Consider the following 25,155-nt stretch of genomic DNA (forward strand, 5'->3'; position numbering starts at 1 on the left):
TGCAGCCTGTCTTGTGGGGGCTAGATTCCAGAGAGGCAGCCTGGGCGTGTATATGCCAGTACAACCAGGATTTCAACAATGTCAGTAATCTTTGCTCATCATACCAAAAAAGCAATGTGTCAATGTACTCCTGAAGATTCATTAACATACAGACTCTCTGGGCTTGCTCACAAAGCAGGATTTGGGATGTGCTGGTTTCTCAGCTTGTCTGGCTACCTCTGACTGAAAAGAACAACTAAAAAAAAAACACAACAACAACAAGAAAAGTGCTCTCTTCCTCTCCCATGGCAAGAAAACATTGAAGATGATTTCTAAGAGAGTGTAATGAATTGATGTTTAAAGCAATCACCCTTTGGAGAGACAGTCTGTCTTCCATCCCCTTTGTTTTTCTAACCTAGTTTTAAATCACTGCTGGGTGAATAAATCACCGTGCAGCCTACTTATGAACGATCCCGTCCTAAATTACTTCTTGTCCTTCTTTTAAGAGACCTTAAATCGGTTACAATGTTTATATGTACACGTATGTAAATGCCTATATATGCGTCTATATGGATAGCTAGATATAGATATTTGTTTGCTCTCTCTTTCTTCCCTGCTCTCCTTCTCTCTCTCCATCTCTCTTTCAGTGGGGGATGGAGGGGAGAAGTAACGTACAAGCAGATGTGCTGTTAGATCTACAGGCTTCTGCCAACCATATGGCATCTTAAAGAAAGATGGTTGGAGCGTCTGGATTCGCAAAGAGTCGGGATGGAAAGCCATGTGTCGTGTTGGTACAGGCAGTTGTTTTAGCTCTCTCTAAAAGGCTTCAGGAGATGTGTAATGGAACAAATGGTACTGCAAGCCTCGGAACAGCCTTCCCGCTGCTGGAGAGGCAATTGGCCCTCAGGCGGGTACTGCTTCTTTCTCCCCCTATTATCATGTATTCTTTTTTCTAATGTACTGGAAACTTGGAGACTTGACTCTGAACTTTTTAACTAACAATTAAGTTTCTGGCTTCCCCTAACTCGCTGCACCCATATTCTGTCTCCTTTCGTTTATTAATTAAAATGAACAAATCCTCTGTGCTTGACGCTGGCACGTGTGCCCAGTCTACCAATTTGCTGACTTGAAGTCCTATTCTCTGAATCACTGTGTCACAATTGTGGCTGCTGACCAGGCTTTGGGGGTACATGTTTGCTCCCATGTTTCATTCCCCCAAACCACAGCATGATCAGATGGCTTGAGTTCCTTAATATGTTAGCCCAGGATTCAAAAACAGTTGCACTGATCATCACCACATATGTGGTGAAAGTTGTCTCTTTGCTCACGTTAGAGTAAATGCCCCATCAGACTTCACATGCAGAGATTGTGTGGACTGGGAACAAGATTAGTTCCTGTCCATGAGACCCATAAAAGATGCTGTCTGCAGGATGACCCTGCTTGTCATAGCCCTGTCTGCAGCTGAATATCAACCTCGAAATAGTGCTCATTAGTAAAGGAAAAGGATCTCAGAGAGGCTATCACTTCTTATCCATGCTGTTTGTTTTAGAAGCTATAAATTGGATGTTTGAGTTCTTGTGCAGAGTTTAGCATTCTGATTACTTGCAAAAAAAAAATTGCACTGAAGACTTAGAATAACAGAACCACATAACCTTGGAGCCAGAGATTTGGAATCCAGTGATATTGCAACCCCAACATCACACCTCCACCCATATCCCAATGGGAAAAATAGATAGATTTTTAAATCTCAAAATATTATTTATCAGTGACACACCAATCAGATGTCACTTGCCATCAGTAAGGTTTTTAGGTTCAAGTCTCTTGTTTTAAATGGGTAAAGGGGGAAGGAGCTGTGAGGCTTCTCAAACTGACTGGAGGTTGAAATGATTCTAATACCTTTATTTTCTTGGCCAAACACCATGTGCATCTCAGCTGCATTTGTAGGCAATTTTAAGAGATCTTCCAAAGTTATTTCTTTGTTTTATAACAATTTCAAGGTGATTGTCCATGAAAAATATACCTTTTGATCAGTGAAAAGCTGACACTGATTTCCTCCACACTGTAGATGACTGGATCTGAGGTACTCGATAGACTTTGAGTTGTAGTTTCAGAATAGCAAAATGATCAGTTGATTTGCTCATTTTGGTCAAAGAAATAATTATATTTCAAGGAACAAAATTACCCACAACCGCTTGGTTGACCAAACTAATCCAGAATAGGCAGTCTAGCCATTTGTTATATGTACAAATTATATCTCCCAAGACCATTAAGAACCTGACCTAAGTTAATACTGGCAGGGTGTAGATCATCTTGTACTATGAATCTCAGTCCTTTGGGACCCAAGCTATGGCCACCACCTAATTTCACACAGGTAGCTGTCCCAAAATGATACGGTCTCTGGGCACTGAGGTCAGTAATGAATTGCTAACATGCAGATGAAAAAAGTCAATGTCCCTGTGGCAGTCCTCAGAGCTATCCACCCACCTTGTGAATCAGCTGCCATCTCCTAAAGGAATCAGGGAACTTACAGTATATATCACTTCCTGAAAACCCCCTTTTGGCAGTGCAAAAGCATCTTGAGTTTTTGCTTTGTAAATGACACCATTCGTTAATCTGCAAAGGTTGCCCAGTGCAGACTAATGAAACCTGGTAACTATACAACCCAGCTCCACTCCTGGGTGATGGCACAGAGTCTAGAAACCCAAATTCAGGTTTCATGTCCAACTCATGCTTAAGATCACAGCATTTTAATGCACTTGTTGCTCAGGCACATTCTTTTTGTCATCTTAACAAAGGTCAGTTCAGTTTAGAGACTTTACTATAGCTTTCTTTCAGACATAGAAGGTTTCTTTTCTGTAGGGCAACCTTGTCATTTAAAAGCTTAAAATAGTGTCATTTTATTCTTGTGAATTCTTTATGGGGGGGTGTGTGTGTGTGTGTGCATGTGTGTGCAAATTTTCCTCATACAAATATCCCATCTCATATTTTAGCAGACATTTTCCCTTTTTTCTTTAGGGCTTATGTCATGCCCACCATGTTAAGGACTAAGATTTTGTTACATCTTTGTAACATCTTCATATTGGAGCCTGTGTGGGGAAGGGCACTATAAAGAAAACATTTGTGATAATTTAACATCTAATCACAGAATGGGGCATCCTCCTGCCCCAGATCTTCACTTTCTTGATTGTATTTGTGAGTTATTCTCTCTGCCTATCGGGAAATCCACTGCCATAGGGATTAGAAGCTGCCACTCAAATTGCTGGAGTCCAAATTTTTCTGCATTAGAATTTACCAAAACAGTACAATTAAACCGCAACATATTTCTTAACATTTTTAATTAAGACAGTGACTGAAAAATGTAGATTAACAGAAGTTACTGTTTTTATCAACATATTTTCTCCCTCTCCTTCCCTCTCCTATCAGCACCCCTCCTCCCCTCCCACCCCCCTCCTCCCTCCTTTTTCTCCCTTTCTTTAAATGTCTGATGTCAGTTTGGTCCACATGTACGTTACACACATGGCATTGAGGAAACAAAGTGAAAAATTCTCTTATAATTCTACGCCGTGTGCCCAAGCACCACATGCACTGTCTACATGTCGCTTCTTATGAGGTTCATGCTGGGAGTTTCTTTTTTAAAGGCAAACTGTTTCTGAAGGAAAGAGTTCAGGTTGGGCAGATTGTGTTATAAAATCTTGCTGTCTTAGAGTTGAATTAATATACTGATTATTCTGTGCTGTCTCAGACTGGCAGTGTATGTAAAGGTTCAACAGTGTCTGAGAATTTGAAGAAGGAAAAAGAAAGAGAGATGGAGAACAGAGACAAAGAATTGAGAATCAGAGTTTAGAAGGGAAACCGAATGTGACCTTGTAAGGGGCAGGGTCAACAACGCATGGGAAACTATTCAGGAAGGCACTCCATCAAGACTTCGCAGTGTTTGCATGGAACCTGCAAGGCTAGTTTTCTAGGACTTATTCAGGGACAATCTCAAATTCAGTTTGTTTTTAGGTTTGGATATTTTGTTTGTTTGTTTTTTTTTTTTTTGAGTAGGAAGAAGGGGTGGAGAAATGTCTTCTGTGTTGGTTTGGGGGCTGGGAAAAACAGTTCCCTTTTTCCTTCTTCCTCCTTGAATTAAATTCTCACAATTTATCAGCAAATCCACTTGAGCAGCTAAAGAATTTGGTGTCCTTTACAAAGGTAGAAATAAATTCACGGCTCGACACTTTTATAAAATCTGTCTGTCATATTTCTTTACACCTTTATCATCAAATATCTTTCTCTATATTCTTTTGACTGAAATTTGAGATCCAACACTCTCAGCAACAAATGATGATTCATTTATTTGTTTTCAAGTAAGTAATTAACAGGCAAGAAACCCAAATACAGTCACCCAGCACCTTTCACATCACTGGGAAACGACTTCCCTTTCCGCATCTATCTGTTTACAGTTTCCTCAGTGAGTTAATGAAGCCTTCATCTATCTCCTCCTCTTCTCAACTGCCACCTTCTCTGTTTAATCCCTTCCCTTCTGCCAAAGCCCCAGACCTCTGACAGTCCCCATGCTAACTGAGCCAGATGCTCTGTTCCCCAGCCCCCCCCCCCCAAACTGGAGGCTCATCAGGTCCCCTCAGCAGCACACTTCTCCAGACACAGGCAGCTCTGGTCCAAAGCCCTGCCAAGTGTGTCCTGTGAGGGAGCAGGACTGGCTGCGGAGCCTGGGGGCCAAAACCAGGCACTGGGTTGTCATAGACGAAGGGAAAATTAGGGAACAAGGGAGCACCGGACTGCCCTCAGGAAAGTGTCTACTTAAGCACCGGCCGAATTACTGACCACTGTGAAAGTGCTTGCAAAATTCCTGCGAAGAGGGAGGGGAGCTGATTTAGGAAAGGGTTAAATGGCTTTCCCTCAGTCCCATCAAAACAAAGAGCTCTCAGATATGGGTCAAGAGATAGATTTTAATAATAATTATGAAAGTGGACCTATTTTTTTTTTCTGTTAAAGGCTTACTGCGTAGCAAATCTGTCGTGACGTACGGATTAGGGAAATAAGAGATGAGTGATCCTTAGGGCTGCGCTTCTGTCCTGCAAAGAGTATAAAAGGTCTCTAGTTTGTTCACATGTATACACACAACCACTCCCCTATTTCTTTGAACAGAATTTGCTGAAACATTGAAACAAATATTTTATTGCCAGCATCAAAGATGTTAATTTTTTTTTCTCTTTCCCTCATTTGTTTCTGGGTAGCAGTTGCTCTGAAAAAGGAAAAGAAAAAAACAGGAAATAATCTTGATGGATGATTTTGCCCAGGAGAATCCCACGAGCATGGGGGAGGGGGGAAGAAAGTTGGGGGAAAGCAGGAATGCTATTTTGCTGCCTCCCTCTCACTAACGGGGAACCTGCTGCCTCAGGGGAAGGGTACACAGCACGACATTTGCCTCCATGGCTTCCTCTTGGGCCCTCCTTTCACGTGACTCTTTGCCCATAGCTACTTGGCCCCTGTTAGACTCACTGATGCTACTGGGGCAGAAGAGGGTGACACCACTTCCAGTGCTGGCCCTTCCTACCTCACCCCTGGCAGGCCAAGGAATGTGGACGCGTAGGGAGTAAGTGAAGGCCAGGAGCACCTCTGAGTAACTTCCTAAAAATTCATTTCACAGAGACCACAAAGGGGCTGATGACCAGAGAGGGCAACACGGTTTTAGTTAAAAGAGTACCAGATACCTCCTCGGCCACTGACCAGAGCCTAGCTAAGTCATGTCACTTCCTGGGCCCCATTTTTTAAATGAAGGAATTGAGGTAACTGGGTGGTACAGTGCTGGGTCTGGAGTCAAGAAGACCAGAATTCGAATCTGGCCTCAGCCTGGATTACTAGCTATGTGACCTTGGGCAATTCACTTAACTTCTGTGGAAGGAAGGGAGGGAAAGGAAGAAGGAAGGAAGGAAGGAAAGAAGTACTTATTAACCACCTAACATATGCTAGGCACTGTGCTAAATGCACAGTGAGGCTATTTACCTCAATGTCCTCATACATAAAAATGGAGATAAAAATTGCACCTACCTCACAGGGCTGTTGAGGGGATCAAACAAGATAATATTCCTAAAGCATTTAGCACAGTGCCTGACATATGGTAGGTGCTTAATGAATGCTCATATCCTCCTTTCCTTCCTCCTTCCTTACCTTCCTTCCTTCTTTCCTTCCTTTCAACCTCCATTCCTCCTTCCCTTTCTTCCTTTCTTTCTCCCTCCCTTCCTCCCTTCCTTTCTCCCTTCCTTCAAGGTGATCTCTAAGGTCCTTTCTAGCTTTACAATTTTATAAATTTATGATAATCAGCCTGTAGGTAGCATATTCTCTTCTCAGAGCTGTGATTGGGATGTGTGATTTTACAGAAGCAACACTTTGCTGAAGATCACCATTTGGGATACCTCCAGGAGCTTTGTAATAGACACAGTAATTCTTCACCTCCCGGGGCCAAAAAGCAGAATATATATTACAAAGAACATTCAAAGTGAGCTGGACATTAGAGTACTTCAGTCTAATAGTGCTCTTTATTTTACTCCTCTTTCTACCTTTTTTCTCCTATATTTAACTCAGGAAAAAAATTCCTTTTTTTTCCTATTTTATAAGAAACATTCCATAGACAAAAAATTTCTTCCCCTCTCTCTTTGATGGTCCTATGAAACATCTCACATTATGCACTTAAGAACCAGGTATTTCACCTGTAATCCTATATACCCAAGCATTTTGAGCTCTAATATCAGAAAGCTTCATTTGGGACAGGTAATTAGTTGCTTTCATTGTATTCTTCATCTCAAGGCAAGCCCCATACATACATACATGTATATACATGTATACACACATATACACACACATATATACATATACATACACATATCACTTGACTTCTAATATGGTTTAGGGGGACATACACAGCGTGTTTTTGTCTCTGCCCATTTTCTCTACCTAGAAAAATGTCTTCCCAGAGCACTAAGAGGGGCAATATGGCCTAGGGGATAGAGGGCCAACTTGGGGGTCAGGAAGACTGAAGTTCAAGACTTGCCCTTCATCCATAGGCAAGTCACCTGACCTTTCAACATCCCAAGCAAATTTCTAATACCATGTAAGTTGCAGATGAGTTTCCAGTCTTCATTGATTGAAGGAATTTTTGCAATAGGACACATTAGCAGGTCTGGACAAAGTAATAATTTTTCACTTTTCCAAAATGAATCCTTTTAGATGCAGATTTCCCTGCAAATCTTACAAAATAACTTAATAGAAGAGTTCTTTCCCCCATGCTTCTATACACATTGCTCTGTAGGTATTTGTCTCTTCAGCAATTTGATTCTGTTGAATTCCAAATAAGCCTGTAAGCAGGACCAGTCCTTCCTGATCTACCACGAACCCTCTGTCTGGAAAAATTATACAATCGTATTATCATAACACTTAGAGCCGTGTAAGGACCCCCTTTTTACTAAGTGATTTATTACTCGTAGCAGAATTCCTTTGGCTGCCTGTTTTATTTCTGAGACACACTCTCTGTTCAGCTCAATTGGTCGCCTTCAGTTACCGTGGCAACCAGCAGATGGGGTTCTTTGACAAGGGTCAGCAGGGAGGCTGCCTCAGCGTAGACAGGAAGAGCCGCTAAATCAGAAGCTTTCAGTACCACCAGTGCTACCGCAGACAGCCAGGAGTAGTTATCAGATTACTTGTATTAAAACCCAATTAAGAGGCGTGCCAGAGCAGGCAGCCCGGGTGATCGAGTTTGGTGATGGAGAGGCTGTGGCTGTGCTCTGATTCCACTGGGCCACGGCAGCCAGGTGGGCTCGGCTACAGACATCAGCCGACTGCACAAAAGCAACCCTGAAATGACAGAGCTTCTCCTACCAGTACGGGGCTTGTTGGTATATCAAGGACAGGACGTGAACCCCAGCCATGGCGGCTGAGATTCCCCAAGAGCTCAGGGGCCATGCGACCTCCCCAGGAACCCACCAGGAAGGTCCTCAGGGCATCAGGACAGGGCCCCAGGCATCTTCTCTTAGGATCATAACCACTTCACCTGGCACTGGCAAAACTGAACGTGAGGCTATTATTTTAGATCACCTTATGTTAAGGGTGGGCATTTTCTTCTCTCTGTATTCATTCCACTTGTGATTTTGTTAAAGATTATGTTTACTAGGTTTTTATTTTAGCAACAGGCCACTCTCTCTTCTGACTTGTGGGATTTTCTTGAGAAATGTAGAAGTAGTTAGATTTGGCTTTGCTTTGATGACTTCTAAGGTTCTTCCAACTCTAAAACTATATGAAATATCAGGATTTGACTGTCCTCAATTGTAATCTCCCCAAAGGCAGGGACCTGGCAGTAAGTTATTTTTGTATGTCCCCCAACACCACATAGGACTTTGCACATAGTAAGTGCTTAAAAAATTACTATGGAATGAATTTTATTGTGTCTGTCAACCAACAAGCATTTATTAAGCACCTACTATTCATTGAACACTTATGAGGGAGGCAGTGTGTGACACTGTGGGTGGAGAACTGGGCCTGGGAGTCAAGAAGACCTGCATTTGAGACCCACCTCTGACACATACTGGCTGTGTGACCCTGGGCATTTTTACTTTCTCCATCCCCCTAGGCAGTGCTCTGTCACTCTGGGTTACAAAGCAAATACCCATGTGCATTAGTAGAAGGAATTTCTTTACTGACATATCAGTGAACTCAAAGGTCCAGTCCAAATATTCTGGGCACATTTGTATCCCAAATGAGAACACAGTAAATGAGGATGCAAAGGCAAATCCATGAGACAACCATCATAAATGTATTTGTGCTTCTGCTCAGGAAAACTCACCCACTACTCCAAATGTATTATGAGTTCTGTTTCTATTGGGAGGTTATATTGCAATGTGGATGTTTAACAGGTGTATGAAGCTGTGACAATAACAAAAATAGTTATAATTATTACTATAAATGCTTTAATATATTGCCCTAAGGTTTGCCAAATGTTTTACATACATGAGCTTATTTGACCCTGATAGTCCTGTCAGAGAGGCACCATACTAGTGGTATTAACACACAGTTAGTAAGTATCTAGACTACAGTCCCAATCAGGGCTCTTGCCGCTACACCGTGCTGTGTCTCAATTGTATATTCACTAATGACTTAAAAAAAAGATAACTGTTGCCTCCATGAAGTCACATACTTAGAAGGATTGTGATGCTTCCGTTCAATTCAGCTAACATTTCCTAGAGCTTACTGCATGGGAGGCACTGTCTTAGTACTGGGAAGACAAGTGTATTTACTGACATAATCCTCTCCCTACAAGAAGTCTCCAATCTAGTGGGGGTGACATACATATAGATATGGTGCAATAGCGACCTAGAGAGCCTTACGTCATGGAATTGGGTAAAGGTGTGTTCAGATTCCGCCTTAGACACTTACTAGCTGTGTGATCCTGGTAATGTCAGTCAGATTCTCTGAGCCACAATTCCATCATCTATAAAGTGAGGGTAATAGTAGTACCTACCTCACAGGGTTGCTGAACATACGTACAGTGTATTGCAAACCCTAAAACACCATATAAATGCTACCAATGTCTTATAGACAATGTGTTTTAGGAAATCTGAAGACAGAAAACTTTTCAGGTGGAGAGATCAAAGAAGGGTTGATGGAGGGGGTGTCTTAAAGAACTGATCCTTAGAGGAAGAGAAGGATTTGGACAGGCAGAGATGAGGAGACAGCTCATTCTAGGTATTAAAGACAACCTGCACAAATACATGGAGGGAAGAAACAGGCTCAGAGAAGAGCTACTAGTCTGAAACATAGGGTGGATTAAGGGGTTGTTTTTCAGTCATTTGGTCATTTCTGACTCTTCATGACACCGTGGACCATAGCATAGAAAATCCGTGGGGTTTTCTTGGCAAGTTAGCTGGAGTGATTTGCCATTTCCTTCTCCAGTGGATTAAGGCAAACAGAAGTTTAGTATCTGAGGCTGGATTTGAACTCAGGTCTTCCTGACTCCAGGGCCAGTGCTCTATCCATTGAGCTTCCTAGCTACTTCTGGATAAAGATGGTTGCAAAGATGCAAAATAAGGCTAGATGGTTAAGGAGTGTGCGTGAGCATGTGTGTGTGTGTCTTTTATCCTATATAACAAGGCTGTATCTGATCTGTGCATTAGAAACTAATGAAACTAAGAGGTGGAGGTGAGGAGAAGGTGCGTTCCAACATGAGATGCAATCCTTGCAAAGGTACAGAATCAGGAAATGGAATGTCATGGGTGAGAAATAGCAAGAAGGTCAGTTTGGCCAGAAGGTAGCGTATGTAAAAAGGAATAATGATGGGAAGGTGTGTTGGAACTAGGTTGTGAAGGGTTTTAAATGCCAAACAGAGGGGTTTGTAGTTGATCGTAGGGACATTTAGGAGCCACTAGAGCTCATTGAATAGAGGAATAACATGATCAGACTTGTGCTTTAGGGGTATCATTAGAGCAGCTGTGATGGGGTGGAGAGCAGTGAGATTTGAGACGAGGAGATCAACGGGGCGCTATTGCTGCTGCAGCAGTCCAAGCAAAGGTGATAGAGGCCTGAACGACTTCAGAGGAAAGGTACTTATCCAGAATGATCGTGCCTTGTAAGAACTGTGACCAGAGCCCACCCTGGGCACGTGGAAGTCTTCAAAGTATGTTCAGTGCCACCCGACCTCTTCTTCCTCAGTCATTTCTTCCTCTCTGCGCTATTCCTTCCCTTTGAGGTGCCCCCTCCTCGTGCTTCTCTTTTCTCCTACTTCCCCCTAATTAACAAAAAGCATTATACAAATTAAGTCATTTTTTTTTTTTTGGCTAGGCAATGGGGTTAAGTGACTTGCTCAGGGTCATATAGCTATTAAGTGTTATGTGTCTGAGGTCACATTTGAACTCGGGTCCTCCTGAATCCAGGGCTGGTACTCTATCCACTGCACCACCTAGCTGCCCCATCAATGTGCTTTCTCAGAAGGAATTCCATTTTAAATTTATCTCTTAATTGTGGAATAAAAGCCCGTATCCCTTATTAGACAGATTTCCTGCACTTGAAAGCAGGGGAAAAGGTTTATTATTACACAGCTATTTTTCCATCTTCTCCTCAGAAAACACACTGCAAAAGCATTTTGCAAGTATGTAAGACTGACCCTATCTCTGGTGAATAGAGGGATTTGATAGGATAGCAAATGAAAGTGGAAAGAATTATGACACACTCATGAATCTAATTTCTTATAATTAAAGATCAAATGATTTCCAGAATTGCCCATCACATGTTACCTATTCAAGTAATCACTGAACAAAGTTGGATCTGGGCATTAGGAAATCTGATATCAACCATGTGAAACTACTTTCACCTTTGGAATGATACTCTGGGTCTAGAGAGTTCACCAGAGCAGTGGTTAAATTCAGGTACTGAAGCAGTAGTCATCCTTGTCCACTTTCACCACTTGTGCATGGCTTTTAATTCATTAATTGAAATAATGTGAAACTAATAATTTTTGAGTCTCAGAATAAAATACGTTATTTTGAATTAATGTGATTTCTTCATTGAAATTCATCACATCACAGGCAGCTTTATGTCTGCTGGGATTTCATTATTGGTAATAAATCAGTCTGGAAACCAATCAATCAGTCAGTCAACAAGCATTTAAGGTTTTAAGTACCTATTGTGTACTAGGCACTGGATTTAAAAAAAAAAATCAAAAGTCCTTGCCCTCAGGCAGCTTACATTCTATTGGAAGAGACATCACTCACATGTGTATTATAAACACAACAAATACAAGATAATATTGCAGATAGAGGAAGGGGAACGGTCAAGAAAGGCTTCATGTGGATGGTGAGAGAAATGATTATTTCTTTCCTGTATTAATAGCCAGTTATTGAATTAGGACTAAAGTTTTTCTCTTTCCTTTTCCTCATATAGAAATCAACCTCTGTAGGCTATTCAGATAGCCTTTGAAGTACAGGGCTGATACTGAGATGAAATATTGGGGCAAGATGCAACCAACTGGGAAAGTTTAGATCTAATCAAAAGGTAAAGAAATTTTAGTTTAGGTGAATTGGTGGATTCCAGCCCATTGTGTTTTAGTCAGAGAGGTCTGGGTAGAAGTAGATCCCCCCTTTCGTCTAGATTACCCTAGATAGGATGTTAGGTGTATTGATAAGTCTCTTGTCCAACATAAGTCTCTTTGTCACCAACTAGTTTACGTCAGCCCAAGTTAAGTAACTTTAGAGTTAGTGCTGAGTGTCGTCCCCCAGACCTTCACTAGAATAAGCCTGCCTCATTATAATATTCATTCTCTTATTACTTGTTAACCAATCAGAGTTGATTTTCACACTCTTCCCAAGGGCATATTAATGTTGAGTGGGTTCCTTGAGGAGTCTTTGGCATTATTCACTACCATAATTAATAAGATGATTAATTACCCAGAAATTATGTCTCTTGAACTTTTTATATGTCACAAAGGTCATACTTAAGCTGATCCTAAATGGAAGCTAGGAATTCTGAAGGGGAGAAGTGAGGAGAGAATGTTCTTCAGACTTTGGAGACAACCAGTACAAAGGCATGGAGATGAAAGATGGAATGTGAGGAAGAGCAAGAAAGATAATATGACTAAACTGTTGAGTTCGTGAAAGGGAGAAACACATAAAAAAATGCAAGAAAGCTAGAGTGGATCTAGGTTGTGAAAAGTCTTAAGTGCCAAGTAGAAGAATTTATGTTTTAGCCTAGAAGTAATAGGAAGCTATGGGAGTTGATAGAGCAGGGGTTAGATGAGAAAAGGAGCAGATTGATTCACCTTTGTGTTTATCTAATGTAAAGTAAAAGATAAAAAATAAAAAAAAAATTCATGGAGGCACTTTCTCTACTGGCAGGAAGAAAGCCAGATGTCTCTACTTCTGGTGACCGTGCAGTTTACTAAGACCTGTAATCCGTAATGAATTAAAGCACAGTTACATCAAAGAAGAAGCTAAGCCATGTGGATTTAATACCTAAATGAGAACTGTTAGATTCCTTACTAGTTTTGTTGTTTGTCCTCCACAAAGTGATACCGTAGATGGGGGAAAGATTTTCATTTTGATGAGGACAACTGCCTCTCTACTCCACTCTGTTTCCAAAATAAAGCTCTCAGGAAAGCACTTTGGAGAAGAAAATACATTCTGTGACGGGCATAGATCTCATTTTTCCCATTCTCCTAATGTTGTTTCCTCCTGTCAGAAAGCATCAGTTTAATACTGGGACATTCCTGCAATTAAACAAAGTCCAAACTTGCGAAACAGGTTAAATTGGGAGTGACTGTTTTCTTTACCAAAAAATGAATTCACCATCGGGTTCCTTTAATGAAGGGGCAAACTGCTCTTGTGCTTTCAAAAAGGAGTCAGTTTGCAGACATTTGATTTATACGGAACTTTGGAGTAATATGTCTGTTACTTAAAGCAAGACACATCTATTCTGTAGTCAAATGTATGTGTGTGAACACGTGCACAGGTTTGTTTCTGACAGAATCCACACCTGCAACTTTGCTGCAAAGACAAACACTTCAAGCTCTCTCCGGTGTCCCATCGAGCCCCGAAGTTTGATGATTCCAGAATCCATTATTTGGGATTGTCCATGACTCCATTCTTCTTCATTATTGCCCCCAGTGATGAACAGGGGAAAATCCTATGTTTGCAGTCAGGAGACCTGGCTTAGAACCTGGCACTCACCTTGAGAAAATGATAAGTTGAATGACCATGGGCAGATCAGTTAATGTCTCTGAAGCTTTCCGTTCCCTCTGATGTTAAATGGGGGTGGAAAATACTTTTTACCAACTAGCTCACAGGGAAAATAATCACTTTGGAATCCTTGAAGGGCTACATAACTCCTGGTTGTTATTTCATGCACATCTACAGTTTGCAAAACCTAGGACCGCTTGCAAACAGTACGTGGCACACTCTTTTCCTTCCTGATGTCGATGACCTTCTCACTGAGCAGCCTGATTGGTCTCCATACACTCACCTGCTAGACTGGCTACTGTTGTTTCCTATGAGTTCACAACTGTGCTACCTTATTTGCAATCTTGCTTCTGCATGTCTTTATTTTTTTTTTAAACGGTCAGATGTCTTGAATTGGAAAAGCCAGTCCTCTCTCATACGTGGTATAGTGGTATAGAAAATGTCTGTTATTGTGCACTGGTTGACCTGTGTTGGGCTGCAAGACGTCATGTTGTGGAGAAAGCCCACTATGCCAGGATCAGATGCCTGCCCTGAGCCACAGGAGTGTGGGACATTGAGGGCAGTGGTGGAGGCACTAGGTGATCTGATGATTTCTGTCTTTTCCTACTCTGGAGGTCAATTCAGTAGAAGAAAAGCATTTACTAAGCTCCTACTCTATGCGAGGCATTGTCCTAGGTGCTGGGGGTACAGAGACAAAAATTAAACTGTCTATAATACCCTCAGGGTGCTTCAGTTTTCTGGGGGTGGGGGAGGGAGGAGGCAGGGGAACAGCACGTCTATAGAGAATGAAATACATGATACAAGATCCTAGATTTAGAGTAGGAATGGGACCTAGAGGTAACCGAGTCCAGTCTCCTCATTTTACAGATAGAAAAACTGATCTTTAGAGATTTGCCCAAGGTCACACAGCTAGTAGGTGTCAGAGGTAGGATTGGAACCCAGGGATTCTTGACTCTCAGTGCAGCACACTATTCACTACAGCATGCTGCCTCTTATATATACAAAGGAATAAATAGGATAGGGCACATAACTAATATGAAATGCATTTAAAAACAATAGAATGGGAGTTCCAGAGAGCACAATAAAAGGACAGGGAAGAATAGGCTAGGGACACTCGCGGGATGAGGGTGACATGGATGAGTGGGAGGGCGTTGGGGTGTGGTGGCCACTGAAGGGGCCTCTGCCTAGTCAGCCCACGATCATGTGGGGTTCTTTTTGTTTGTTTTCTTTTGTTTTGATTTTAACAGAAATAAAGGTAATACTGACTTATCAATTCCTGAATAACAGGTGAAAGATCAAAGGAGGGGAAGATTTAAGGCACATGCTTAGGGTGGCATGTTTTAAGTACTTACTGTCCAATCACCAACCAGTTTTCCTCAGCCTGAGGCTTACTCCACTAAGGTCATCTCTCCCAGAATGGATTGCAGGAGGCTCGTTGGGTTTGGACTGGTGGCTGATGTGAAAAGAGAAGCGGGGCAAGGCAGATGAGTAGACCCTGGACCTGTCTGGTGGTTGAAGGAGTATCGGAGTCTTGGAGTGTAGCCCAGAAGAAGATAAGTGCATCACGGATAAATACAAAACGTCATACAAGTTAAGGAGAGAGTCAAAGTATATTCAGGAAGCCTTCTTGGAGAAGATGGCCTTTAAGGGGGACTGGAAGAATGAGTAAGATTTGAGCTTGTAGAGTTAGTGGGGAAAAGCATTCCTGGCATGTGAGCAAACGTGGGTAACTCATAGAAAGGAGGAGTAGTGAGGGAAATATGCACAAATACAAGTAGTGTGTGTGATATAAGATAGGTAGGAGCAAAACTGATGTCAGGAGTTTGGAATTATTTTTTGGTAAGCATTGGGGAGAACCAACAAAAGTTTTCAGTGATGGAGGGATATGATCAGAGCTGTTAAATGAAAAGATTAGCCTCATGGTAGGAAGATGGACTAGAAAAGGAAGATGCTAGAGCCGTGAAGATTTGATTAGTAGGGAAAAGCTAATAAATGCTCAGATCAAGATCATAGTAGTGGAAGGGTTGAAGAGGTGACACCTCAACTTCTGCCTGCCCTGTACCTATGAATATTTGTCCTGTACACCACGTTCCCATTTCAGCCCATCACACTATGGCCAGTTGGGCATCTTGCCCATTTCCATTTTTTTTACATGTGTCCAGAGCATTGGAATTTCTTGCAATAAAGGTCGTTAGTATTTTGGTTCCATTTCCTGATATTATTACTGGCCTTCTTGCCTTCATATCAAGTATGGCATGTAGGTGAAACTGCTCAAAATAAAAAGTGTCAGGCAGGATATCTACAGCAGGTCCACATCCACGTGGGAGACTTTGGCAAGAGTGGTAGGGCGAGGAAGGGAGAACCGTTGTATTGCTGATGGATCATTAAATGTGAATGTGAAGAGATCATGGGTATGAACTAAAGGGGTGTATAATGTGTGACAGAGTCTGTATGTCAAATAGGGGGAGTGAACCCAAAGGGATGGGGGGTGGAGTGCCAGCATGTATTTGACAAAGAGGGTGCATGACAAGAGAGGTTGTGTATGAGCCGGAGAGAAGAAATCTATTCATCACTGGGTATGTCAAAAAATAAAGAGGGAAGAATGGAGAAATGAGGAAAGAAGGAATACAGAGGTGAGGAAGAAAGAGCAAAGGCTGTGTGTTTAAGGAGCCAATACTATGATGATGTGATATTTACTGGAAAATACAGCCTGGGCTTGTTTAGTATGTATGGCAGGACTTTTCAGAAAAACAGTATTTTTGTCATTAAAAAAATCTGTTTCCCTTAAACTTCAGGATAACCCTTGAACAATCAAGTGGAATATATTTTCTTACCAAGGTCTGTTTTCCCTGAAATCTGTTTCCTTACAACTGTATTTTGTTTTTCACCTTTTCAGGGCATACCATTGCTTTTATTGTAGAAGTAGAAATTAAAATAGAAGAAATTTTTTTAAAAAGACAAGTGATATCATGGAGTTTTTGAAAAGGTTTGGAAATAGATTAAAAAGTAATCAAGGCAAACTCCCATTTAGCTCTCTGAAAATGAAGTAAAGTCAGTAAGTGATAGAGATGTTGCCCAGAAAGGGTCAAAACATACAATCAGTGTCATCCTCACGCAGGAATGTTTCAAGCACCTTATTACTCAACCTTTGAACAACAAAGTCCTTAGTGACTCGTCCTATGTCCTCACAGACAGATTAGTCGGACCTGAACTGAACTTATTTCTAATGACAGAGTAAACTATAATGCTTCCCTGGGTGGGTTTTTTATTGGCTATTTTCAATACTTGGGGCTTTGATGACCTTAATGAACTTACTGGATCCACGTAATCATTCCTGGAAACCCTGAAACATTAACTGAACAGCCTATTCCTTGAGATTGTTTTCTTGCCTAATCAATGCACAGTACAAGGTGCCCACAGGGACTGAAGTAGCCCTGGGTGCCTTTTTTGGTAGCAAAGTGTCACACATGTAATCCAATCTTGTTCTTCAAAAGGAGTTCTTGGCCACTGGTTGACCTCAGTAGCCACTTTTGCCCTACTCATGACATAATCCAACCATTTATATTTCACAAGGGGCAAAAATCTATCCCATGCATTGCTAGTATACTTCAAAGGCACAAACTAATGAATTATAAAAATAAATGTCTGGCTGGAAAATGAATGCAAAGAGATGCTCCCCTACTAGACTATAGATTTTGTGAGGTCAGAGATCATATCTGTTTTATCTTTGCATGCCTAGCACAATGTCTTTTACAGAGGAGGTACTTAATATTTTGGGGGGGGGGGGCAGGCATACTAGATTTGTGTTTCTATTGGTGTAGGGAGCTCCTAATGACAAATTCCCTTCATCAATTTAGATTGGAATTTGTTCTGTAACTCGTGGTCTTATAGAGTTGCCTGGGAAAGTCTGAGGTTACATGACTTGCCTAATGTCACACATCCATTATGTGTCAGATGCTTAACTTGAACCTAGATCTTCATGATTCCAAGGCCAGCCTTCTGTCTCTCTTGGGTACATAATAAATGTGGTAAATAAATATGTTCTGTTCATACACCAAAGGATTAGAGTCCACTTGTTTTTCCAGCATCATAAATGTTCTTCTCCCCAGCATCATAAGCTCTGTCTGTGTAGATCAGAGAATTCTAGGGTTTAGAATTAAAGGGGACCTCAGAAATCGTCTAGTCCCTGAGCACAAGGCCTCTCTTTTGTGTGTGTGTGTAGGCGTTAGCAGTACTGTCCTCACTAGACGTTCATTGGGCAGTAACGCGACCCCATGAAAAGGATGGTTACACAAGGGCTCTCTTAATGCAACCTTAAATTGCCTCCTCCTTTGGGGCTGCCACGTCACTGCTGCCTCAACTTTCCCTCCTAGGCCATTAAAACACCCAGATCCTTAATGAGCAAACTGTTGTCTAGTTATAACTCCCCAATCATATACTTATAAAGTGTATGTTTTGAACCCAGATCTGTCACTTTACATTTATCTCTGTTAAACTTACTAATTTTTGCTCAGTCATCTAACAGTAGTAAGTAGCAGAGTGAGGGTTGGACCCCAGGTTTTCTGACTGTAAACCTAGTGTCCCCTCCCCCACCATATCACACTACTCTGAAGGACAGTGAGTGTCTCTGAGCTGCTGTGCTTTTAGCCTTTGCAGTGTAATGAAGCCTCCAGAAGAAGCATGGATAGGGCTTCTATTGAAAATTGTTCATGCCTCCAGCATGAAATGAGATAGGATGTAGTGTGATGTGATGAAAAGAGCATTGGATTTGGAATAGGAAGGTTGAGTTTCAATCCTGGCTCAGCTGCTGGAAAGGTTGCTTCTTCCTGGGTCTGTTCGTTTTTCTAAATACATTTTTATTGATTATCTTTTATCATCATATTTCTCATAGTATCTTTCTCCTCCCCCTCCCAGAGAGCCACTCCAGATAACAAAAAAGAAGAGATAATAGCAGCAAAATCAAATCTGAAAACATATATTATGTATAATACCTGTGTACCTTCCATCCCTACGAAGGAATAGGGCGGAGATGTCTTTTCTTTCTCTTCTTTGGGGCTATGCTTGTTCTCTGTAGTTTTACAATTGTTTGTTTGTTTTGTGGTTCTTTCCATTTACATTGTTGTAGTCATTGTGCATATTATTTTTATGGCTCTACTCACTTTACTCTGCATCGGATCATGTAAATCTTTCCATCCTTTCTGTGTTGATCATATTCATTTCTTACAGCAAGGTAACACTCCATTATGTTCACGTACCACAATTGGTTTAGCCATTCCCCAGTCAATGGGTGTCTACTTTGTTTTCAATTCTTTGTTACCACAAAAGTGCTACCATAAATATTTTGGAGTATGTGGGAACTTTTAAGAACTGTTTTTTTAAAAATTTCCTTTATCCTTTTATCTATTGGGGAATAATAGCATTTTCATATGCCCACATACTTGTTAGTTGTCTATATGTCTTGGATACCAAACTCTTATCTGAGAAATTTGGTACAAAGATTTTTTTCCCATCTGACTACTTTTCTTCTTATTCCAAATATGTTAATTTTGTTTGTGCAGCAGCTTTTCAATTTCATATAATCAAACTTAATGATTTTATCTTTTGTAATCAATTCTGTCTCTTATTTGGTTAAGAGTATATCTCCTACCCATGGCTTTAAAAGGTATATATTTAAATATATATTAAATATAAATATATATTAAATATATTAAATATAAATATATATTAAAAATATATTTAAAAGGTATATTTAGAAGATTTATATATGATCTTCTTTTCCCATTTTTTATGTTATGTTATGATCTTTATATAAAAGTCACATTCATTTTGAATTTATTGTGGAATGTGGCAAATGATTTTTTGTTTAAGCCTAATTTCTGTCAGAATTTTTTCTGGTTTTAACAGCAATTTCTTAATCAAACAGAAAATATTCCTACTTAAGTAATATGTATTTTTTAAAATATTTTTTCTAATTTATTTTCTATTAGGCCAGTGGTGATACTTTCACAGAAATCCTAAACCATGTGGCAAAAAGATATGGTGAAAATGCTGTCTATTTTTTTGGCTAGTCAGAATAATCCTTCTATAAACATAAAACCTGCCCACTTAAATTCAATTCCATGCAATTCCTTCTATGGGAAAGATTGCTATTTTTATTACTATTAATGATAATCAATATTAAAACTTCTTAGCAAAATAATGAGTCCTGTATAGAGTATTTAAATTGGACAACACTGATACTTCAGAGACGTTATATTGGCAAAGCACATGTGCAATGTAATGATATCCAAATAAAGAAAAGATTGAGAAAAATAAACCTTTAAGATCATAACAGGGTGCATCCTTAGAACAAAATGAGTCTGGGTTGAGAAGGTCCTTAGAACTCTGAATGTTATGGAATAATTTTGGGTGACTTTCTTTTCTTTTCTTTTGTGTCTCAAATTTCAATTAATTAATTAATTAATTAATTAATTATTTTTTAGTTTTCAACATTCACTTCCACAAGATTTTGAGTTCCAAATTTTCTTCCCATCTCATTCCTCCCCCTACCCCAAGATGGAGTTGCATTCTGAATACCCCTTCCCCTAATCTGCCCTCCCTTCCGTCTCCTGCTCTTTCTCTTATCCCCTTCCCCTTCTATTTTCCTGCAGGGCAAGATGGATTTCTATACCCCATTGCCTATATATCTTATTTCCCAGTTGCATGTGAAAACAATTTTTTTAACATTTGTTTTTAAAACTTTGGGTTCCAAATTTTCTCCCTTCCTCCCTCCTCACCCATCCTCATTGATAAGGCAAGCAACTCGACACAGGTTATACATGTGTAGCCACACAAAACATTTCCATAGTAGTCATGTTGTGAAAAACTAACTATATTTCCCTTCATCCTATCCTGTCCTCCATTTATTCTATTCTCTCTTTTGACCCTGTCCCTCCTCAGAAGTGTTTGCTTCTGATTACCCCCTCCCCTGATCTACCCTCCCCTCTGTCATCTTCCTGCTCTCTTATCCCCTTCCTCCCTGTTTTCCTGTAGGGTAAGATAGATTTCCATACCCAATTGAGTGTGTATGTTATTCCCACCTTAAGCCAAATCCAATGAGAATAAGATTCACTCATTCCCTTTCACCTTCCCCGGTTTCCCCTCCACTGTAAAAGCCTTTTTCTTGTCTGTTTTATGTGAGATAATTTACCCCATTCTACCTCTCCCTTTCTCCTTCTCCCAGTATAATCCTCTCTCACCCCTTAATTTTATTCTCCAGACATCACTCCTTCAACTTCAACTCACCCTGTGCTCTCTATCTAGCTATCTATCTGTCTATCTATCCATATAATTTTTCCCTCCAACTACCCTAATACTGACAAAGGTCTCATGAGTTACAAATATCATCTTTCCATGCAGGAATGTAAACAGTTCAACCTTAATAAGTCCCTTATGAGTTCTCTTTCATGTTTCTCTTGAGTCTTGTATTTGAAAGTCAAATTTTCTACAGCTCTGGTCTTTTCATCAAGAATACTTGAAAGTCCCCTATTTCACTGAATGACCATTTTTTCCCCTGAAGGTTTATACTCAGTTTTGCTGGGTAGGTGATTCTTGGTTGTAATCCTATCTCCTTTGTCCTCCGGAATATTATATTCCATACCCTCTGGTCCCTTAATGTAGAAACTGCTAAATCTTGTGTTATCCTGATTGTGTTTCCACAATATTTGAATTGTTTCTTTCTGGTTGCTTGCAATATTTTCTCCTTCACCTGGGAACTCTGGAATTTGACTACAATATTCCTAGGGGTTTTCCTTTGGGAATCTCTTTCAGGGGGTGATTGGTGGATTCCTTCAATTTCTATTTTTCCCTCTGGTTCTAGAATATCAGGGCAGTTTTCCTTGATAATTTCTTGAAAGATGATGTCTAGGCTCTTTTTTTTTTTATCATGGCTTTCAGATAGTCCAATAATTTTTAAATTATCTCTTCTGGATCTATTTTCCAGGTCAGTTGTTTTTCCAATGAGATATTTCACATTGTTTTCCATTTTTTCATTCTTTCAGTTTTGCTTTACAATGTCTTGATTTCTCATAAAGTCAATTGCTTCGCCCATTCTAATTTTTAAGGAAGTATTTTCTTCAGTGAGCTTTTAGACTTCCTTTTCCATTTGGTCAAATCTGCTTTTTAAGGTATTCTTCTCCTCATTGGCTTTTTGGACCTCTTTTGCCATTTGGGTTAGGCTATTTTTAAGGTGTTATTTTTTCTTCAGTATTTTTTTGGGTCTCGTTTAGCAAGCTGTTGACTTGTTTTTCATGATTTTCTTGCATCACTCTTAGTTTTTCCTCTACTTCCCTTGCCTGCTTTTCAAAATCCTTTTTGAGCTTTTCCATGGCCTGGGACCAATTCATATTTTTCTTGGAGGCTTTAAAAGTAGGAGCTTTGACACTGTTGTCTTCTTCTGGTTGTATGTTTTGATCTTCTTTGTCACCGAAGAAAGATTCTATGGTCTGACTTTTTTGTGCAGTTTGCTCATGATCCCAGCCAATTACTTGAGTTATAAATCTTTGTTAAGGTAGGGGTCTGCTTCTAGTGTGGAGAATGTACTGTCCCAAGCTTTGGGGGTTTTGTGCAGCTGTTTTCAGAAATACTTCTAGGGACCTGTAAATTTTCAGTTTTTCCAAAGTGGTATGATCAAGGGCGAGGTGTTTACTCCTTTCCTGGCCTGTGCTCTGGTCTGTGAGTTACCGGAAGCACACTTTTCTGCTTTGGAACTGTGAGGAGAATTTCCTCTCCACTGCCACTATAAGCTCCAGCATGCCAGCACTCCTCCTTGCCCCAGGACCACCACCCAGAACTGTGGCCCAGATCCAAGCATGGGTAAAGCAAGAGAATCTTTCCTCACCACCAGCAAAGAGATCCCTGTAATCCCCCTTTGATCAGCCACTAGGTTCCCCCTCTGTTTGTAGGCAAAGAGCTCCAGAAGCAGTCACCATCCTGGGGCTGTGCCAGGACTGGGGTGGGGCCAAGCTCCTCTGTTGCCCAGTCCAACAGACCTTTCATGCTGACCTTCTAAACACCTTTGGTGTTTGTGGGTTGAGAAGTCTGGAAACCACCACAGCTCCCCTTGATTCAATCCCCTAAGGACTGCTTCCAGTTCACTGAGGCCTGGTCTTTGCTGGTGCTGCCCACACTAAACTGTGTTCCTCTTGCAGCCTGGCTCAAAAGACCTTTCCAATCAAACATCCAGGTCGTCTTGGGCTGGAAATTTGTTTCACTCTGTCTTTTTGTGGGTTCTGCTGCTCTAGAATTTGTTTAAAGCCATTTTTACAGGTATTTCGAGGGGTTTGGGGGAGAGCTCAAGCAAGTCACTGCTTTTACTCTGCCATCTTGTAATTTGTCATTTTTGATCAATTGAACACTGGGTTATTGAGTCCCATTGTTTTTGATTCTGCCTTGTCTTGTTTAGCCTGTTGATCCACTCTTTTTTTTTTTTAACTAATACCAAATGGTTTTGATGACTATTGGTCTCACATTTCTTATCTGTAAAATGAGGGAATTGAAATAGATTATTTCTAAGGTCATCTCTAGGTTTAAATCCTATTATTCTCTTAGCCTTTGACTTCCATAATGATTCTACAAGGGAAAAGCAGATTGATTCCAAGCCAGAAAACTAGGGAGAAACTCAACACAGGATGAGAAGGGCATTCTTAGTTTGGGCCAGAGTGAATTGAGAGCAATGGAATCCTAGAGAACCACAATAAAGATTTAGCCTATCTTATCTTTGGTTAGGTAAAATATATTAGGAAACTTGGGAAAAACTGGTTTGGGGTACATATTCATATATATGTATATACACACATTCTTTTTACCCATGGATTCTGCAAATGACCTTAGTCCTTTTACCCCTAAAGTCCTAGGAGAAGACCCACTGAGGCAGAGTTGCATGAGGGGGTAGAGGATATGGGATGAGGGTGAAGTAGTGAGTGACACAGCAGTTACAGTGTTTGATCAACTTACAGCAGGATTCATATACAGATTCAGTGCCTAAAATCAAAGTGCAGGCTGACCTGATGAGAAATTAACTAAGCAGAGGGAGCTCAGTTCAGTGTCTAGGTTTTATAGATAGGGAGACCAGAGTCCAAAACTGGAGTTTTCATACTAGGGAGGTTCAGATACCTTTTTAATCTGGCTCCCTTGGAGACTGCAGGTATGTGGCCTCGGGGAATGCTCTCCTTTCCATAACTCTCCCCACTGCCACCCCCATGAGGTAGTTTCCAGGATACTGTTTGGAGGTGAAAGAATCAGGCTAACAGAAGCAAGTTTGTGTTCTATTTAGTCTGTGCTTCCCAAAAGGCAAATGAATACCCACAGCCTTCCTAGAAGGTCACTGTTTTTTTCTTCTATAAACAGAAAAGCAGATCCAGGAAAATATGATCAAATTTTAATTTAGGGCATTATAATCACAAGACTGTGAAAAGACCGAAATCTATATAACTGGATGTCATTAACAGGCTATTTATCTCGGGCAAGGAACTTCTCTCTTGGCCTGAGTTTCCTCATCTGTAAAATGCAACTCTGAACCTAGGTCATTTAATCTTGACCTACTCTGATTCTAATTTAAACCATTTTCACGTCCCTGAAATACTAAAGCATGCTTCTGCTGCCCAGCTCTCTCAGTTTAGGCATTCTGAACGTGGCCAGGGTCAAGGTAGAGAACTGTCAGGAACCTCTATTCTGGCTTAGGACAGACTGACAGAGCCTTATGGAATATATACTGGTGCTGGCCAGTTCAGAGTAACAACTCACAAAGAACTTGAATCCCTTTTTTCACAAGACTGGTAGAGGCAGGTAGTATAAGTATTATCATCCCCATTTTACAAGTGAGTAAACTGAGTTGTTAAAAATACATCTTCAACTATGCCCAAAGGGCTATAAAACTACATACCCTTTGATCCAGCAATACCACTACTAGGTCTATATCACAAGGAGAGCACAAAAAGGGAAAATGACATATTTGTAGAAAAAATATTTATAGCAGCTCTTTTTGTAATGGCTAAGAATTGGAAATAGAGGGGATGCCCATCAATTGGGGAATGGCTGAACAAGTTGTGGTATATGATTGTGATGGAATGTTATTGTGCCATAAGAAGTGACAAGCAGGATGATTTCAGAAAAACCTGGAAAGACTTACATGAACTGATACAGAGTGACTCGAGGAGAACATCGTTATACAGTCATAGCAATATTGTATGACAAACAACTGTGAATGACTTAGCTATTCTCAGCAATACAGTGATCTAAGACAGTCCCAAAGGACTCATGATGAAAAATGCTATCCACTTCCAGAGAAAGAACTGATGGCATCTGAATACAGACCAAAGCATACTGTTTTTTCACTTTCTTTTTTTGTTCAAGTTTCTTCTACAAAATGACTAATATGGAAATGTATTACATGATTACACATGTATAACCTATATCAGAT

The 25,155-nt window shown here is 40.5% G+C and overlaps 1 protein-coding gene and 1 non-coding gene across 4 annotated transcripts in view; one reads left to right on the forward strand and one right to left on the reverse strand.

Moving 5' to 3' along the window:
* The window catches only part of LOC114050142 (serologically defined colon cancer antigen 8 homolog), a 268,476-nt gene that overhangs the window by 224,099 nt on the left and 19,222 nt on the right, over positions 1 to 25,155 (forward strand). The gene's annotated exons all lie outside the window — the stretch shown is intronic.
* Positions 17,862 to 17,985, reverse strand: LOC114050271. Its single transcript, XR_003569976.1, has one exon. It is a non-coding gene; the product is annotated as a U4atac minor spliceosomal RNA (small nuclear RNA).

The sequence above is a fragment of the Vombatus ursinus genome, unplaced genomic scaffold, assembly GCF_900497805.2.
Source record: "Vombatus ursinus unplaced genomic scaffold, bare-nosed wombat genome assembly UNPS02014798.1, whole genome shotgun sequence".
In the NCBI taxonomy this organism is placed as follows: domain Eukaryota; kingdom Metazoa; phylum Chordata; class Mammalia; order Diprotodontia; family Vombatidae; genus Vombatus; species Vombatus ursinus.